This window comes from Tenrec ecaudatus, chromosome 6 (genome assembly GCF_050624435.1).
Source record: "Tenrec ecaudatus isolate mTenEca1 chromosome 6, mTenEca1.hap1, whole genome shotgun sequence".
Lineage (NCBI taxonomy): Eukaryota > Metazoa > Chordata > Mammalia > Afrosoricida > Tenrecidae > Tenrec > Tenrec ecaudatus.
In genome coordinates, this window is record NC_134535.1 from 157326348 (window position 1) to 157340854 (window position 14507).

At 45.1% G+C, this 14507-nt stretch overlaps 1 pseudogene; it reads right to left on the minus strand.

Annotated features, from left to right (window-relative positions):
• Window positions 1-14507, minus strand: part of LOC142451722 (nucleophosmin pseudogene) — a 157626-nt pseudogene that overhangs the window by 13314 nt on the left and 129805 nt on the right.

A 14507-nucleotide genomic window follows, 5' to 3' on the forward strand; every position in this document is an offset into this window, starting at 1 on the left:
CCACAAATGTTTAGAAAACCTTTCAATACTCTTAGGCAACTTATTTACCAATGGACTTCACTGATGCAGCAGTTTGGAAACTCTTGTGACTTGCTGTTATAAAACAGTAGTTTTGTTTTTCTAGCTATCACATCAGACAGGTGGGGTAAAATAATATGTATTAAATGCATAGGCCCAATTATCACATCATAGTGAATCTAGATGAAAAGACATGAAAAACCACCCCTGAAAGAACAGGCCTTTATGCGGGACATTTCTGTAAATAGAGTTTTCTGATTAACTGCCATATATTATATTATTTGAATAACGTTAGGAAAGATTAATTCCCGAGCTCTGTCCTCGGCAATATTTTTTCCTCTCGCAAATTGGGCTTTAAAGCAAAACGTCAGCACGGGCAAGCCGACTAGGGGAGTTACAGGTTCAGAAACTTCCCGGCGCCGGCAGTTAAAAGTGATTTAAGAAATGCAAAAATCATTCTTTCACAAATGTGTGTGTTAAACTTGCAAATTGATATATCAAAACCACAACCGGAATATAGCAATTTGTCTCTCTTTGCCCGTTCTCGTGTCTTCACAGCTGCCTGCCAGATAATATACTGATTGTAACTTTCCTAATTTACAGAGCCTTTAAGTCTAATCTCCTGGGCCAGCCTAAAGGGTTTCTTCATCCATTGAAATGCCAGAGTAATTGAAATTGTCTTCGGCAGACAGTCAGGCAATAATGAATATTTTCTCTGCTGATTGTATGCCAAAGTTACACAGAGTACTGTAAATAGAAGCGATCCCACGCCAAGCTTCCCCAGGGAGGGGCAACCACTAACCTTTGGCATGGGGCACAATCCTGGTGGCTTCCCCCTTTCACAGCATCCTGAAGGGAACCGACGCCCATCAAGTCTCTGTACCCGAAGGGAACAATGCTCTCCTCGGCTTCCCTGACTCTCCAGAGGCAGATGAGAGGGTGGGAAAGGTTGCGGTTATGGATTTTCTGCTGGGGACAACTGGGAAGATGAGCAGGGGAGGCGGCCACTGGGATTAAGAGGAAAATACACATGTAGTTAATCAAAAGAACCACAGCATTGATGCGGCGTGAGAAGACGCTCGCCTGTCAGCGTGAGCGGGCTTTCCCGTCCCTGTGAGTGGCCCGGGTGATTGCTGGCCGTGGCTTCCGCTTCGCCATCAGTGCTGCTCCACTGGAGTGTTAATGACACGCAGATGGAAATGGAAGCGGTCAGTAGCAGAAGCCAATCCGTCCTTCTGATGTCTTCTTTCGTGAAATCGCCTTTTGGAAAGGTTAACGTTTTAAATGCTGAGAAGTGGAATGTACAGACTTCAGGGAATCCACTCATCTTGCACTCTTGCGGCCATTCCCATGACCCGAATTCGAGGACGGGGCACTTGTGGATTTAAACCAGAGGTCAACCCATGTTTGCGATGAAGAAGGCAACCTACATAATGTCAAGGAAAAATGGAAAACCTGCTGTTTCTTTGTTTTTCTTTTAATCATATTTTTGGGGGGGCTCATACAACTCTTATCACAATCCATACATACGTCAATTGTGTAAAGCACATTTGTACATTCGTTACCCTCATCATTCTCAAAACATTTGCTCTCAGGCATCAGCTTCTCATTTACCCCATCCATCCCCACTCCCCCCCCCCTCATGAACCCTTGATAATTTATAAGTTATTATTTTGTCATAGCTTACACTGTCCGACATCTCCCTTCACCCACTTTTCTGTTGTCTGTCCTCCAGGGAGGAGGTTACATGTAGCTGTTTCTATGACACCCAAGTGGTAATATTTGAATTGTTAGGCAATTATACAACTAATATATATGATGTGTATTAATAAGCTATCGCTGCTTATTGATCAATCACCCCCCGGATTTACCAGCGTAAAACAACCACAAATATTTATTAGCTCACATAGTCCCTGTGGGCCTTGAATCAGAGTGGCTTAGCTTAAGGTTCTGACGACAGGTCTCTCATGAAGTCAAGCTGTTGGTCTCCGCAGTAGCCGTGAGAAACAGGTTTGGCTGGGGCTGGAGGACCCACTTCCAAGGAGACTGACCCCCAGGCCTGGCCAATTAGTGCTGGTTGTCAGCAGGAGGTCTCGTTTCTTGCACCCAAGCCCAAAACAACCTTCATGCCATCGAGTTGGTAGGCCCGAGTAGAACTTCCCTGACTGCGTGTCTCCAGATCGGAAATGGAAAGCCTTGCCTTTCTCCCGTGGAGTAGCTGGTGGGGGTGAGCTTCAGCCCAGCAGCCCAGCAGGCAAGCCACTACCCCACCAGCACTCCAGTTGTTCCTAGACCCAGGGATCTCTGCATAGGATGCTTGCCTGCTGGATGGCTGCCCAGAACAAGTGATCCAGTAGAGAGTCAGGCAGCAGCCTCCATGTCTTCTGTGTCTCACCTTAGAAGTCACCCTTGGACATCACATTCCCTTCTTGACCACACATGCCATTGCTCCTTGATGCACGAATGTCAGGATCCTTGGAGGTTATCTTAGAGGATGGCTACCAGACAGATAAGCAAACAACCAAATCCACAGATCTCAAGTCAATGCCAATGCATGCCCACTCGATACAGGGCTTCCAAGACCGTATGACTTTGTAGGAGCGGATCCCCTCATCTTCCTCCTGTGGAGCAGCCAGTGGCTTTGAATCATCAAACTTGAATTTCGCAGCCCCACACCTAGCCCACAGCACCGCCAGGGCTCCTGACCAGCCATGCACATTACACACTTGCACAAATCCCTTGGTCTCCTACAATTCAAGAGTTGACCCCATTGCTCTCATTTCCCACCAGATTCTCACACATGGTCTTTGTTCCCCGTGAGGGCGGGGGATAGGAATCATTTAGGATCTCCCAGTTTACATCCCAGGGTGGCTCCTTCACTTGACCTTACCCACCCTTCATCTTCCTCTTTGCCCAGATTCCCAAGCTCTGGTCCTCTAGCCTGCACCTTCAATACCAAATAAACCCAATGGACTGCAGGCTCAGAAATGAGTGTCTGTATGAGAGGTCACACCTAAAAGGGAAAACAGAGGAAAAGAAAGAGAGGGGCTGAAAGACATGCGGCTCGGAGGAAGGAGGGAAAGAAATCTCTCCTAGGTACTTGTATTTTAAGCATAGTGAACGTAGTATATTTTTAAAATGGTTATACAAATGACAGTAGAGTTGGGGGACCCAACAGAAATGATGACCCAACTGTTCTAACCTTTAGGTTGGAAAGAAAATAAAAACCACAATGATGAGGCAATGTCACCAAAGCAAGAGACCCCAGTTGTCTATCCGAAACTGGGTTAGAGCAGGGACCATGGGAACGATGCTGCTGGGGCCAGAGCCTGAGAAGAAGAAGAGAAATTGCCTAGCTTCACCCTTTCTCCAAGAATGACTGCCAACTAACCATGAGCTGGCAGAACCTGTGGGGGGTCGGTGCCCCCACCGGACAGAGCAGAGCGGGGAAAACGTAAGAACAACCAAGCCATGTGGACGCAGATCATGCACTTTAGGTCACAGGGTTTGCTAACGAGAGCTGGCTTTTTTCACTTAACATTTATGCAAGGAATTTTTTTTCCATTCTACATATTTCAAGATGCATTGTTTTAAATCAGTAAGTATCATTCCATTGTAAAAATGAACCCTGGTTTATAGCTATCTGTCTAATATGTATATGTATTCAGGTGGCAGTTAAATTCATCAATGAAATTAAGTTACGTTGTGTAGCTGGTTTCTCTTTCCCAGATAGGTTCTTAAGGTAAATTTCCAAAGATGATGAATATTGGATGAAGAAATAGCAAGCACTTTTATATCAACCGACAAATATTCTCAGGGCATTTGACTTCCCACCAAGCTTCCTGACACAATGGCTTTTCTCCATCCTTCTGATCAGTGAAGCAAAAGAAAGGCAAACCGTACAGGCACCTAAGGACTCCTCCCATCCACACTCTCTAAAACAGACCAGAGAAGCTGCAACCGTTTCCAGAATCTGTATTTTGATGTTGCTGCAACAGCCGCAGCCAACCCTTTCCTGAGAGCAGCGAGATCCTGGAGGAAAACTGTGATTAACTTTGCAAAGCATGGCTGACTCCTCTTGGATCTGACTAGAATAATTTTCAGTCTAGTGTTTTTCTTAAAGGAAAAGGGAACCCCGCACCCTTGCTTCTTGGAAACAGCAGCGAGCCTGAAGCAAAACTGTGCGTGAAGGGCAACTTTTCTGCAGTGAATTTCCCATACTTCACTGTGCTATGACTTTGATGGTTCCAAACCAAACTCTCTACCATCAAGCCCATTTTGACTCTTAGCAACCCTATAGGACAGCAGAGAACTGCCCCCACCCCTAAGGTTTTCCAAAGTTGTAATTCTTCACAAGAACAGTAAGCCTCTTCTTTCCCCCTAGGAGCTGCTGGTGGTTTCCAACTGCTGACCTTGCTGTTAACTGCCCAAGGCAAGTGCCACTAGGGCGCATATTTGGCAAAGGGGCTTGCAGGGAGGTGTATACTAGTGAGCTCTCTGAAACTCAACTTTCTAAACCACCGCAGAACGGTGACCAAAGGTCCGTGTGTACAATAACCCAGAGAGGAATTGAGAGAGGGGCTGGGGCCCTTCTGAGAACTGTCAGCAGGAAGACAAGTACAAACCAGAGGGCAAACTTTCAGAAGTTTATAGCACCTTGACATTGCCACGCTTGCATGCCATTTTACAAAAGCATGGAGTAAGAAAAACAACAGCAATGCCAACGAACATAAGAATACTTCCCCAGAGATGGGTAAAGGTCTATCAGTCTTCCACCAAAACCCAAAAACCCCAAATCAGACAAAACTCTTGAAAGTTGCCATCCAATTAAATGTAGCTCATGGACGTGCCACGCAGGTCAAAGCAGAGAACGGTGTTCCCTGGGTTTACAATGTGTAGCAGTCACACAATCTCCTCTGAACTTGCGAAGGGGTGGAGTCTAGCCTTACAAACAGGTCTCAGCTTGATGACCTCATTTGGAGGTGCAATGGAGATAAATAGCTCTCTGGAGGCCAGATGCACACTGCTCTCTCTGTTACAGATTCCTGTTGACAAGCCACATGGAGCTTTGCTGATGTGGGCCAGAGCCCTGGAGCTGAAGGAGACCCCTGCCAGCGCCGAGATGCTTCTCCTGCCACTGGATCCACAAGACTTTCCACCCAGTGACCTGTGATCTTCCTGCATTGGGTATCGTTGCATGTGTTGTGTGAGTCTGAAGAGGAATTTATAGACTAGAATCGGACGTATGGGCTAATATAGGACTTAGGGACTTGGTTTGGACTGGGCTGGGATGTTTTCCGAATGTATAATTACCCTTTGATACAAAGCTCTTTCTTATACACATATGAGTCTCCCTCGATTGATTTATGTAGTCCACCCAGACTAACACAATGGTTGGCCTTTCAGAAGTGCATTGCCAGGGCACCACTGGGGTGTGTGGGGGGTTGGGGGGGCTTGTACAACCAACCTTTGGATCAGCATTCAAGCCCATTAAACACTTGCACCACTCAGGGACTCCTCGGTGTATTAAAAATTCATCTTTTGGACCATTCAATCCCAGCTAAGCACATGGGCTCCCCTTTTGAATTGCTCATTTTCAGGAAATGATAGATCCTTGCATTGTTAAAAGAAGCCCTAGTGGCTTGATGACCTACATACACATTGAGCTAGAACCCACCAGTGGCTCCATGGGACAAGGATGAGGCTTTCTGCTCCCAACAAACTTGACAGCCTAGGATACCCACAGGGGCAGTTCTGCTCAATCCGATAGGATTGCTCTGAGCCTGATACGGCTTGATGACAGTGAATTTTTTTTTTAATTCCCCCACCAGCCCTCAATTGATAATGTTTTGCCAGCCAGAAATTTTCGAGTCATCTTGGGCTCCCCCATCTTGTATGCCCTCAATTTTAAATTAACAACAAAGTTAATTACCAACAGTCAATTCTTCCTCCTTTTTATCAGTTCTCTTTCCTTCCTTCCACATCGCAGATCAGGCTGCCAACATGTCCCACCCGAAATAGCCTAGCATGCCTGTAATTTGTTTTTCTGCCTCCTATCTTGTCCTTTCTAAGTAATTTTCTACCTTCCTACCTGAAAGATTTGAAATCCTAGTGGTGTAGGGGTTACTTCTTTGGGCAGCTAATTTCAAGGCTGGTAGTTCAAATCCACCAGCTGCTCTGAGGAAGAAAGAGGAGGCTGTCTGCTCCCGTAAAGATTTACAGTCTAGAAAGACCTGAAAGAGCCCTTCAACTCTGTCTTACAGAGCGACAAGGCGTTGGAATTGACTGGATGGTACTGGGTTTGAGCACTTTGTTTTACTAGAATGATTCTTCTCACACACACACATTGATATCTAATCACAGCATTCCCTTTTTTCAATGGTTCCTTTGGCCGTTAGGATAAAATGTTCGACTGCCGGTGAAAAGTACCTCTTCCCCACAACCAGCTTCCACTTAACTCTGTCTTATCTTCTGCCCCACCTTCCATCACACCCCTCATGCCGACCAACTTCTCCACTGTCAGTTCCCCACGGTTTGGACTTCTCTCTCCTTGTCCCTTTGCCCTGTTTCTTCCTCCCAGACGACCCATAGTGTAGTCACTTCTATTTCTCCTTGAGGATGCAAGTCTTCCCTGACCCTGAAGGACAGGACACATCTCCGAGATGCTTAGGACATCCCGTGCTTAATTCTCTTTTTCTCAAGAAATTCTTGAATCTTATTTCCAAGGAACTCTCACAGCTACTATTACAATGCGTAAGCCAGTGGCCATTGAGTTGTCAGACTAGAACTCCACAGGGGTCTCGGGGACTAAGTTTTCAGAAGTAAATTGCCAGAGGCCTTTTTCTGTCAATACGTCTGGATGGGCTTGAAGCTCCAATGTTTCCGTTAACAGCCAAGCACATCAACCGTTTATACCAGAATCCTTAATCATTATTTATCCTATGGATGAAGTAATGAATGAATAAATGAGAAAGGTCCTTGTAACTCTTTTCAGTGCCTTAGTTTGACATAGCGTCCTTCTAAGAGAAAGGATGTGACGAGATTGCTTGTTTGCCAAATTCTTTTACTTTTTCAACCAAGTTAAAGGGGTTTTACAATTGCACAATAATTTCACAGTAATGCTACTAGTCATTTTACATTGAAGACCCAACTAAAATAGATTTTTGCCATAAATTCTCTGGCAAGCATATGGCCAAAGAAGATATAACTGGAACCAGGAGATCTTCAGGATACCCTGACAAGGGAGAATGGAGATCCCTAGAGTGCCACTACTTGGATTTCCCACGCCCCCTCCCCTCCCCCTCACCATTGTTGGGCACTTCCTCATTCAAAGAATTTCCAGATGAGAAGCTAATTTTGTTTTCCATCTTTCCTATACAGAGCCTATCTCTACCTTGGGCTTTGTTGTTGACTAGGGTAAAGTGTAATTTTCTGACTCTTCCCAACTCTTTAGTTTGAGACAATAATCCACACTGTCTCCACTTAATTAAAGCAAATAGCCCCTGCTCACAATAGTAGTTGAGAAAGCTCTGGTTTTCTCATTCCCTCATGCAATGAGCTAATTGAGTTCCCAATGATAATGGTGTTTACATTAGAAAGCCAACCTCCTTGTCTTCAGTCCTTAAACCTTCCCCTCTCCAGAATATCAAATGGCCAAAATGCTTCCATTGTGGCAGGTGCCTTTTAAGGAGTTGAGTCTCAATCCCAAAATATTTAACTAGCTAAATGAGTGATTTCTGATTTACATGCCGGGGCCCTTACACTCTGGAGTGAGCCAAAGGGAGAGCATCCCTTGGAATTTCCAGAGAATTTGCCTTTGGTTTTTTATAACCCTATTATCTCACATTAAGGCCCCCAAGGCAACACCGGAGCCAGGAATTTTCCAGGTGGATTGGAAAGGGCACTTTGATGACAGGTAAGAGAAGGAAATTGTGATACACTTAGCATTGAACTTAGACATATATGTATACATGTATATGCACATACTTATGGGGACATCAAAAGTTCGTAGAAAATTTCCATTGTCTTTTAATTCTATTTTCCATGAATTTTTGACACCTCCTCGTGTGTATAAGCACACACATAAACATAAACAATTAATTTGTCTGCTCTTAATTGAAAGTACTTCATAGAACATGGGGACTTCAAAAAACTTGTGGAAAAACTGGAATTCAAAAATAATGAAAAATTTCCATGAACTTTTAAGAGCCTCCCCCCCCTCCCCATATACATTCGGTCATTCCATGATCTCTAGCACACATTTTTTAGCAACTGGGGTTTCAATTAAGTCAGTCGATGTTTGAAATATCCCTACTTAGAAATTCACATAATAACTGAAACAAATCACAGTTATTATTGATCATTTCCCTGGCCTTCCGAAGAGCTTGACACCAATATGAAATTCACCTTCCATCCTAACATTTGAGATGAGGTTTAGGCAAGACTCTCATTGACTGGAATGGGTATTTATCATGCAAGAGAGAAGCAGGAATTTTGCTTTCCTGAAACTCAGTTTTGATTTTTAAAGAAACTAATCTGTGTGAATATGTTCTGGATCACAGTAAATTGCTCAAGCAACCCAAGGGGGGGAGTGGGGGAGGGTCAAGCAACGCTTCAATACAATCACTTTCTAAGTAATTAAAACAGTAACCAATTTCTCTCATAATTAAAAAAAGTTTATTCATTGGCACACACATTCATCCTAATGCCATACTTTTTTTTTAAATATCACTTCTAATGCACCAGACTCTCTTCTCTCAACAAAGGCCTAGCAGAAATTCTGAAACCCCTTCCTCCCTTTTGAATCTCAGCTCCATCTTCCAGTATCTCTGAGCTCGGGTTTTTCAGTCCATTCTATCATACGTACGTTTTCATTTTAACTTCTCTGAAAGCTACAAAGTTATTGAAGTCGCTCCGAAAGGGGCCTTTTGATCTATATGTTGTTGTTCTAGCCTGCTGTTAAGTCAAGTCTGACTCACAAGGACCCTGTACAACAAATTGGAGCGGCACCATTGGGTTTCCTAGACTGATAGGCTCGAACCTCTGACCGTTCAACCAGCAGTGGAGCACTCGGCCATCGCACCACCTGTGCCTTCAGGAATGGCATTTCACAGATTTAAATGGGAAGCAAAAACCAGTTATCATTAAGCCATCTCCACCTCCGGGAGTCCCACATGTGTCAGAGTGGAATGTTGGCCCCACGGATTCCCAACGGCTGGTCTTTCAGAAGTAGGTCACTCTGTCCTTTTTCCAAGTCACCTCTGGGTGGACTTGATCCCCCTGCCCTTCAGTTAGCAGCCAAGCATGTGAACTGTTAGCACCACTCAGAGATGAACGAGTATATGAGGGGGTACCCCCCCAAAAAAAAGAAACACCTGGAATTATGCTGGCTGGAGGGGAGCTTTTGTAGTATGCATTTTTCCACCTAGGCAAACATTGAGCAACTCTCTCTGAGTTAGTGCACCTAGTGGTGTCGCCTAGGAAGGTTCTCTCTGGGCACAGTGAATATTTTCATAAAAGCCATTTGGCTCATTTTTTGTGATGGCCCATTTAAGAGCACAGCACATGGCTGTGAAATTTTGTTTCCTGCTCAGGAAAAAGGCTGAAGGAACTGTTGTGATGTTGAATACAGCTTACATGGACAGGGGCATAGGTAAAACTCAAGTGTACAGGTGGGGTGATTTTTTCATTTCAAAAGAGATGAAATGTCGATTGATGACAAACCTCATTCTGGATACCCGTCAACTTCCCTAATGGATGAAAATGTCAACTGGTAGTGCACTTGGAGTTTGTTCCACCAGATCAAACTGCTAATCGAGCTTTCTACTTAGAGGTTCTGAAAGTGTGCAGCAAAAAAAGGCCTGATTTGTGGCGGACTGTTTTTGCCACCACGACAATGCACCTGCTCATGCAGCCATCTCAGTGTGTTGATTTGGGACCCAAAACCAGCATGCCTCGCTTGCCTCGTGCACCTGACTCACCTGTCCTCACTCTATGCTACTTCTTTAGTTTCCACCAATGAAGAGGGGCATGAGAGAACAGCGATTTGATGACATAAAAGAGGTGAAAGGGGGTGGGGGGGGGGTTAGAGAGGTGTTGTCAGCCATCCAAAGAGATGAGTTTGAAAATGTTTCCAAGAATGGAATCACAGATTTGACAAATATATTAAGTGTAATGGAGAATACTTTGTAAATAATAAGGTTGTTTTGTAAAAAAGTTTAAGTACATAGCTTTGGGGGAAAAATCCAGTTTTAGGGGGGCACCCCTTAAATGATTTACCCCAGATCTCCCTGCTTGTGAGAGCAAGAACCTGGATCTGCAGTCTCTTGAAAAGGGGATTTCTATTACCCATGCCTGTTCTTTGAAAGACTTCCATAAAAGATGACTGCCATTCACTCTGCAGGAGTCATTTACCATCAGGTTAATCTTAAAAACCAAATAAATGTTTTAAACTGTAGGATTCTTGATAATAACTTCCAATCTTCAGGAAGAAAAGTATCTAATCCATGGCTCTGTAAGTAAAATCCTTCCCCAAACACCCTGAAGGTTCCTAAATTTCGTGGTTGTAGAATTTTCATTGCCAAATATTATTTGAAATAAATGAGTCATTAGCTGGCCTGGAGTCTGTTTGTTTTGTTGTTAATTAGAAAGAGAGTGTTCATTTTAACAGGATTTGTCATGTGGGTGCTAAAATAATAGTGCAAGTCCCAATGTGCCAAGGGCAGGAAATCACTGCTCTTGAGAGTCAGTCCTTGTTCAGCAAGAAGGTTATAGAAAACAGTGTCGCTGTTTAGGGCCGTGAATGACCATTTATCACTCACCCTCAAGTGATCTGCAGTCACAAAGAGCTCACGTGTGTCAGAGGGCAGCTTCTCCGTAGAGGGGTCCACAGCTGACCTGTCAGGAGTAGACAGCCATTGCCTTTTTCAGAGGTGACTCTGAGTAACCTCGAACCTCCCACTTTTCAGCTGGCGGGCAAGTGTATTAATAGCCTGTACCACCCAGCAACCCCAAGCCCTCGCTTTACCTCCCAAACCAAAACTCTTTGCCACGGAGCTATCCCCACACGTGGAGCAACGGGCAGAGTAACACAGCGCCCAACGTGTTCCCAAAGCTAGAGTCGTGACTAAGCACACCGCAGCATCTTCCTCCACAGGCAGCCGCTGGGGACATCCAACAGCCGGCTGGTTGGTTAGCAGAGGAGTGCGTTAGCCACTGCACCATAGGGCTCCTTGGGCTTTGCCTAGTGGAATGCAATTTAAAAAAAAAAAAGAGTAACTCATCCCCTACCTTTGAAAAGTGAATGCAGGGCAAGATTCGCCAAAGAAGTGTGTGCTCACTTAAATGGCGTGGGTCCCTGGATGGGAGCCCTGAGTGACCCACCTTAGGGGTCCTAAGGGAAGAGAGGCAAGCAGGGGAGGGGGAAAGCAAACAGCAGAGAGCTACAATCCGCAGGCAGTCACATTAGCAAGAAGATAAATTCCCAAGGAGTCAACATCACGAGTCTGGGAAACGAAAAAGCAATTTTCATAAACTCGGAAATATAGCGTTCAATAATATGAAGCTTACACGCCTCTTCCAAAGGAAGATCTCCTTTGAAAGGATTCCAGAAAACCATGAAATGCTGTTGATAAGGCGGTGCCAATTTGTAAAAGCTTGCCAGAATCTCCAGCTCAGGGTCTCTACTCCCCCCCCTTTTTTTCTTCTTTCTTTCAGAAAAAGAGGGGGGAAAAATTCCCCTGGGCTTTGTTAGTCAAAGAGCCTACAATAACAACAACAACAACAACAAAAAGTGTTTTCTAAAGCTGAAACCTTTCTTTCTTGTCCCCCACAACAAGAGGGCCCGGTGGTTGACGCATGTGATTTATTCCATAGAAATAATGTCAAAATAGCATGTGCACAGCCAGAGAAAAGTCTGTGACGGAAAGCTCCAGTCTGGATGGGAAAGCTAACGCCCAAGTTTCTTGCTGTTATCCTCCATTGTCTTCGGGATTAATTATAGGCTTGCCTGAATCTCACGCTTCCCTAAATGTTGATTTAGCCAGTAGACTGATGAGCTTTATCGTGACCTAGGGCTTGACTTCTCTTTATGTGTTGCTTACCTGTCGTTTCAGATAGTTTTCCTCCTCCAAATTAAGGCAAGCCCTGGTGGCACAGAGCTTAAGCACTCAGCCACTAACCAAAATGTTAGTGTTCAGAACCACCAGCCGCTCCGCAGGAGAAAGAGGTGACACCGGGCTTTGAGGGTGCAAGTCCCAGAAGCCTCCTGGGGCACTTCTACTCTGCCCTGTGCAGTCACTAAGAATCAGAATCAACAACAGGGTTGTTGTGTTTTTAATTGTTGTTGTTTTACACTGACCAACTATTTATGAGGCTTCTCCTGGCACTGTGTGGTTAAAAAGCCCAATTAAGATTTGTAAAGCAGTTTGTTTTTGTTTTGCACGGCCATCGAGTCCATGCCGACTCATAGCAAGCCCACAGGACAGGGTTGAACAGCACTTGTGGGTTCCCAAGACTGTAACACTCTATGGAACCAGTAGGCCTCCTCATTCTCCTAGGGAGCGGCTCTCGGTTTCAAACTGCCGACCTGGCTGGCGGTGAGCAGCCCAGTGTGTCACCGGTGTAGGCTGACTCTGTGTTGCAATCGACTCAAGGACAGTGCTATTTTTTGTCCCTTTGTTTTCTGGTTTTCATGCGATGGGACACCAAAGGGCTATGATAAATTCCACACTCTCCACTCCGCAGTAGAGATCAGAATCATGTAGCCTCCCCTACAGCCTCGCACTGCAGGTAAAGAATGGTAAATTAAAATGGCAGTATTTAAGAAAAGACTTCAAAAGTCTCCTGTGTGATTAGAACAGTAAAGGCAATGCAGGCAGCAGGAGACAGTTGGTCTGGGGCCATCTGGTAGATGCCCCACCCCGCTCCATCCCCAGGAGTGACTAATCAGAATCGAAGTATAGCAAGTTGTATCAATGCCTTACAGGTGAACAATGAACTCCTTTTTAGGGACAGAGAAGGGTGATCCCATGACACCATTACTTGCTTTCCAACAACTAAAGCAAATTCCTCACAACAAATTGCTGTTGGCCAGCCTCAGATAAGTCATCCATCATTGGTGACATGGTCAGCTAGCCTCTATCAGAGATGCTTAGCCCACCGACCAGTTTTGGCATTGCCTGGGATACTGTCTTAGCCCTTTAGTGTTGCTTTAACAGAAATAGCTCAAGGGGATGGCTCATACAAACAAATATCTTTTCTCACAGTTTACTCTCAGGAGGCTGCAGTCCAGGCACTGGCTCTCAGGGAAGGCTTCCTCTCTGTGTGGAGACTGGATAGAAGAGTCCTCCTCTCCTTGGAGTTGGTGCTGGAGGTGATCTTTCCATACGTTAACATTTATCTTCCCCATCTCTGCTCGGCTCCGTTTAATCTCTTTCATCCTGCCTGCTAACCAAACAAAGACAGCTCATTTCCAAATGAGATGATAACCAAAGGACTAAATGCCACCAGGTTCATTTGGACAAGGCAGAACTGCCCCGTGGGTTTTCACGACTGGAAATCTTGAGCAGAGCAGACAGCCATTTTTCTCCCCAAAAAGCTGCTGGTGATGTCACCTGCTGGCCTGGAGGCTAGCAGCCCAACATGTAACACATTATCTCCTTATGACAACATCCCCCCTAAGAGGACCAAGAAAACAAGACCTCCAGGGAACGGTTCCCAATGTCTAGCAACCTCACTTCCAGAAAAAACTGTTTGAGCGAATACTTGTTGAGTGCCTACAGTGTGACAGGTGGAATCTCTGGATGGTGGAAAAGGTTAAATGCCCAGTTACAAAGCGAAAGGTTGGGAGTTCACACTCATCCAGGGGTGCCTGGGAAGAAAGGCCTGAGGATCGAGTTCCCCAAATCAGCCACCCAGAGCCCTGTGGGGCACAACTCTATTCTAAAATGTGTTGAAGTCACTGTGAGCTGGATCCCACTTGGGGACAACTGGGGGAAAAGGAATGTGCCACGCGTTGAGCCAGACCCTAGGAATAAAGGCGGCAGGAAAGCACTCCGACACCTTCCGATATGAAAAGGTAAATAAGATCAAGGACAAATAGAATGAAGAAATGCTCGTTTGCTTTAAAATTATGAATGGAGCCCTTACTGTCTCTAGGCCCAACGTCAGGCTGGAGAACCAACCAAGATCCTAAGGAGAATGAGTGAGTCCACACTGATTTAAAAAAAAAAATCCCACAGGCTGGTGACTCAGACAACTGACTAAGTGAAGGCTACGTACCCAGGATAAGGAGAGCCTGGAACAGCCAGAGGAGACAACAGGTGACCTGATAGAGATTGTGGAATTGCAGAAACAGCTGGAAGGAATGCAAACCCGGCTCAAAACAAGGCACTGGGAGAAGAGGAAAGAGCACCTTGGGGGAATTTTTTCGAACAACAAAAAGAGCCTGCATAAGACAGAGTTGATAAAGGGCGTTGGGCAAGATGCAA